Here is a 6,235-nt window from a genome sequence, read left to right as displayed (position 1 = left end):
CCTTTTCTCCTCAGGCTTGGCTCCCCTGCTGGTACTTCTGGCACTTCTTGCGAAGTGCAAAGAAGTGCTAGAGAACTGGCATTAAACACAAAAAATCAAGCAACCATCAGATTGTACCCAAAGTCACCCAAAACCTCAGCTACCCTACTTCTGAGGTCTGCTCAGGAAGATGCAGATAGTTGGATGCAGCTGACTCAATCCACGTCCAGGAGCAGAATGAAGTCGGGGGAAGTTGTGCATCTTTTACTCCACGCCCCCAGCTTTTCTCCCAGGCACTGGTGAGCAGCAGTGAATGTGAAAGGAAACGCGCATTTGGGACAAGGGCATAAGCCAGGCATGTTGCAACCAAAAGGTTTAAAATAGAGATTCACTTCAATAGTTCTATTCAGCAGATTAGAAACGTGCAAGAGGCTTTAAAAATTGTGTTTGGACAAATTGTTTTTTCTAAAATATTCACTAAAGGAAAAAGTGTAAGGTATTTAATTGTATTTTCAGTCCAGAATAAAGTATTGTTGGAAATGAGGAAGACATGCCAGAAGAATGAACAGTTTGGTGGTTAAGGCAGCTCATCTGCTGTGTGGGATAATAAAGTCCAGATCCCACTTGAAGTTAGGGAATGTGATTTTCTTGCTATTAATTTAATTGTTTTCTTATTCATGCCAGGAGCAAATTTAAATTGACTCTTGGGAGGTCAAAATTCACTTCATGTTCTTGCAAATGGTCTGAATTATTTATAGTGCATAATGTTAATAAAAAAGACTAGAAAAAAAAGATGGTTTGGGGGGGATAATCTACATTTATATTAGGTACCAACTTTGGATTTGACCAGCTTGGAAATAGATCAATTCAAAACCATGAGAAATTATTTCCTGACAATTAATAATTCTGCCCACATTTTTCTAGGGCTATAAGGGCTTGAATAATATTCACCAGATACCAAATGGCAAAGAAGAACATGGGAAAGTGAGTTATACTCACCATCAAATTTACATCCATATGCATAACCAGCATTTGTGTTTCTGCATTCTTCTAATTTCCCCATGAGAATGCAGTAATCCTACTATTCCCATTCAGGTAAAACCACATTTTTTTTCTTTCTTTATTGTGAAAACAGCAATGGGATTTGGCCCGTGGGGAAATAAAACTGTAGCAATAATTTAGATATTTTATGCATTATATCATTAATGTATTTTGATAAATGGTTTTGATAGGGCTTCCATCTCCCCTGCTCTTTCAGTTTCTTGATCTGAGCTTCTTCTCTAGGTCAGCAGTTGAAGTCATCAACCTTTTTTAGTCTCCATTATCCTTGGTGTTACAGTTCTTATTGTTGTTTTCATACCTCTTCTATTCCCTAAAGAATTGTCCAAATTTAAATTAAAGCTTAATGGTAATATAAGGCACTTTTATTGGTTTACAACTAACATACTGGAGTACTGCTTGTAAAAATAAGGTGATTTTCAGTGGTATGATGTACATATCTCAGCATTTTTCAGAACAGCTTTGATACTAATCCCCCCTAAAATCAGCTAGGATTTTAAATTAAGTGTAACACAATGGCTTGAAGGCAGGAACTGAAAGAGCCAGCACTCATCCCCATTTCCAAAAGCCCCACTGGCAATAACAGGAATTAAATGTCAGTGGTGACCCAGCGAGATCACCTCTGTGAGCAGCTCACCAAATACCTGCCTGTGCACACTGCAAGAATGTACTCTGAGCTGTGGGAAACTGTGTGAGCTCATCCCTGGGGCTCTTTGTCTGGGCTAATTTACATGGACATCCCAGTGCCTGACATCAGTTCACTTATCTCTACATCTCTAGCCATATATCTGGGAAAAAAAATCCCTTTAATTCAAAATAATTTTAATTCAAAACCCTTTTAATCCAAAACCAAATTTGGCATAAGCTTGGCTAAAGCCAATATGTTCGAGAAGATTTAGAATTTTTAATTTCAGTTTCTAGAACATACTGAAACCCTTTCATATGCACAGTTAACTGCAACTTTATATCAGTTTTGGAAATAAAGTCCTCATGGATAAGAACCTATGGAGTCTAATGTTTATAATTTTCTATGGCATCTTTTATGCAAGCATCTCAAGGCCCTTTCTAATATTAAATGTGCTTAAATACTCCATATGCTATTTCCACTTTAAGGAAACAGTGACACACAAAGAGGCTGAGTAATTTGGCAAAAAGGGACATGCAACCCAGACATCCTGGACTCATGCCTTAGTCAGAGAAAAATTCTATTGGGATTAGGTATTCAGCCTGCCCTGTTAAAATTATCTAATTAATGGGATTATGAAATGAGAGACTTAATATTCCAGTAAGACCTGTAAAATGGCTATAGTTTCTAATACTTGGAAAGGTGTCTGGATTGTGATACCATATGAAGGAGAGTATATACATCACCCACCAATATTTTGCCATTCACAAAAAAAAAAAAATTGTCTTTTGTAAATAGTGAACAGATGAACAATAAATAAAACGAAAAACCACAAATGTTTCGTGAGTTCAGTGAACCCCTCTCCCAAAATTTAAGCTGTCATAACAATATATTTTTTTAAAAGATAAGTAAAATTTTCAAATATGCACATCAGATAAAAAATAATACAAAATGATGTATCGTGAGAGATTTATACTAATAGAGATTTACAGCAGTGCTGCACGTGTAAGTTTAGTAACTGAGTGAACAGAAACTTCACTCAAAAACTAGAACATAATTAAACAAAACAAGTAGCAAACCCATTCTATAAAATAGGAAAGATTTTCTTATGTAAATTCAGAGTCTGTTTTTCAAACAAGATTTGAAGGCAGTAGCAGGTCAAGATACAGATCAGCAATGTCTAGGAAGGTATCTCTTCTTTTAATGTGTTATTAATAATGTAAAACTATCCTGAGCCACACAAAATATTCTGATAATGTAAATAAACATCACTGATATGCATTCTGAATACATTAACAATTAAAATAGCTCTGACTTCTCCCTCTGGAAAAACCTCTCTATTTATCAGTTCTCTTTGGCAGTGACTTTCTAGATATTTTATTATCTGTTGGCATAAGTGAAATTATTCTGAACATAGCTGTCCTGCAATTACTTTTCACATAAACCAAGCTGTTATCACACTATCATTTTCTGATCTCCATACCATCATATCCTTCTCTTAAGTTTATGCTACTGTATTTCCTGTGTTTCCTTGTGCTGAGTTCACCTTATAGGAAAGGGATACTGTAAGAGATGGAAAGCTACCAGTGTGATCCTCTGCTAGTTCTCCCTGTCAGCAGGTCCAGGACTAGCACATCTCATTCCCTCAAGCTCTTCTTAATCTCAGCTGGTCCTGTGAATCTTTGGCTATTTTTATACCACACCATAGTCAACATCCAGTAAAGATGATGGGGAATTCTCTGACCAAACTGACAGAAAATACCAATGAATAAGAAAAGGTTGTGGGAATGTGTTAATATCAATGGAAATTTCATTTGGGGAGACTCCTGATCCCACTTATATACATTAAAATAGCAAATAAGCCAGGCTAAGGTTTAAATTACTCCTTGCTCTGATTCAGCTCCACAACACAGACACCAGACTACAGGTGAACGCCAAGCAGATTTCCCTGTCTCTGCTGTTGGAATGGCCCACTTCTCATGGATTTCATAATGTTCTGTGGAGCAAGGAACCTCAGTTTCCACGAACACAAGTTACAGTCCTCATGGCTGGGCTTGCCAAAATATTTAATGATTAACACAGAAAAGCTTCAAAGAGAGAAATGGAAATATCCTGCCCAATTCTACTCTTTCCAAGAACAGTCACCCTGCGAGGGGTAACTTATTTCAGTATAAATGCAGGCACCAGAGCAAGGAGTTACCCTGAGTAACTAGAGGATCACCCAGAAAGATTAGCTGTTCTGAGACAACTTCCTTCATCATCTTGGTGGATTTGAAACAGTTTTTAACACACAAATTAGTGTGGTATAGGTAAAACATTCCCACCCATCTAGCCCTGTGGCTACATGGAGTTGCACCAAAAGCTCATCTGGCTCCCAGGCCTCTGAACCTGGGAAAACATAAAGTTAGCTTAAAACCTTTTCCTGTGCAGAGATTACTATAAATTGGTTCTAACCCTTTATAAGTTCTCTTCTGCATCTGCAGAAGAAACTGTTCAGGGAATGTTTAAACTATACGTTTGATACTGGTTTTCTTCGCCCACTACTGCATTTGTATAGGAGTAATGTCCAGGAGCTCTGATGTCAGGTACAATCCTGCTGTCCTAGCCAATGATGCCATGAAAAGAAGGTCCCAGTCTGAAGAACTTCCTCCTTCATGAACATCTACCAGTACTTATGACAACATTTATGTTTTGGGGTTTGGTTTTGGCTTGTTTGTTTTTGTTTTTGTTTTTTAAGTGGATAAGCTGGGAGACAGTGGAAAATCAGCAACTGGTCAAAAGCACACCCTCTCAGCAGGTTTGGAAGACTTCTATGTAGAAATCTGGGCAGGAAGTAACTTATTTGGGAAGTGTAATAGCTCTGCAGGTTTCCTATTCAGCTGTTGCACAGGTGGACCTTGAAGGAATTTCCTTTTAGAAATTAAATAAAACCATATGGTAGTATCTACATGCACTCAAGAACTTGAATATAAACACAGCATCCTGACTTATTTTTTATTTAGAACAGATGGTATTTGTAAAGGGAACTCAAAGGAAACACTTAAGATGGGAGATACACAGCACAAAACAGGTGAGTCAGAAGAAAGGTTCCAGTCTTGTTTTTAAAATCAAATCTCTTACTGAATAAACAAGGCTACTCTCATTCTCAACAGAACAGTATCAAAAATAATATTAGGGGCCTTGTTTCCAGCCCTTTGTACACGTGTCAAACAATGACTGTTTTTATTCAGGAAACATGAAAGGCAGGACTTGCAGTGATGATGTAAATCATAATTGAAGTGTACTGGCAAAGAGCTGCGGTGGCTGAAGGAAATAAGCATCATGTCCATTGAGTCTGGATCTGCTCCATGCTGTTAGTCACCCAATTCTGCATGAACTGCTGCTGTAAACCATCAAAGGGTGGGGGATGTTAACCTCCTGCAACACTGGCTGGAGATGAGAGGATGGTTAAGTCTGTCTTTCTCATTAACCAACACATTATGAATTCATCGCTTCACAGAATTGTGGCAATAAATCACTGATAACTTTTTTTAGATCATCAACTCTTCTAACATCAACTTTATAAATGTCAAAGCACTCTCCTACTTTTTTTTAAGCAACCCAGAAGGGATTACTGTATTTATGATGCAGAACTGGGGGTCCAGTGGTCTATCTTCCACTCCCTGTAATACTGTTGAATTCACGTCTGACCTTGCCTTGGGACACGGTGCCATTAAACAGTTATTTTGTATTTAAAAGGAACTAAAGCTTCCATACATCTCACAATAACTGTCAGTTCTACTTCATTATGAAGAAAGAAATTATGCTGTTTGTTGCCATATATGCAGATATTTTATATTTCATTATGTTGAAGTCATAACCACAAACATGACATGTTGCCCAATACCAAAAGGGAATCAGAAAACATTTCAACAGAACAGTTCTTAATGGTGCCCTAGCAAAGATACTTTTACTTTGTAATTTTCCTTTGGCAGCAGATGTTGCAACAACTAATGAGAGCTTGTCCATTGATATAATCCAGCTTTGTATCAGGCAATTCAAAGTATTAATCAAAAATATTCATTTGATCCTCAAAATCCAGGTGATGAGCTGACCTTTCAAGAATTGAGTAATAATTTGGACTCTTTTTTCTTTTAGCCTCCTACTTGTCACTTTTTTTTAAAAGTTTTTTCAAGTGTTTTTTCTGTAGCAACAAAGACATGCAATACTTAATTTGAAAACATATTATATTCTTTCATTTCTAGTGTTGTCTTTAAAAAACACCTATTACTTTGCCTATCCTTGATAATAAAACAGGATTAACCAAATGTTAGTACTATAAGCTGTGTGACCTTAAGAATTTAAGTTCCAGTCAGGAAAGAGTCATGTGCTAAAAACATGTGTGCTGAATGCCAGCAAGTGAACATACAGCTATCCAGTCCTAAAGGACTTCTTCATCTCTGTATATTATTGAGATTTAATGGGTTAAGATTTGTTTTTATAATTCAGGATATAGAAGCAATTAGTAAATTTCCATGTTTGCAGCCATGAAATCAAGAACTCTGCTTAGCAGTGAGCCCACATCTCCTTGTT

Source organism: Aphelocoma coerulescens, chromosome 2 (assembly GCF_041296385.1).
Source record: "Aphelocoma coerulescens isolate FSJ_1873_10779 chromosome 2, UR_Acoe_1.0, whole genome shotgun sequence".
Classification (NCBI taxonomy): Eukaryota; Metazoa; Chordata; class Aves; order Passeriformes; family Corvidae; genus Aphelocoma; species Aphelocoma coerulescens.
This window is presented reverse-complemented; position numbering follows the sequence as displayed.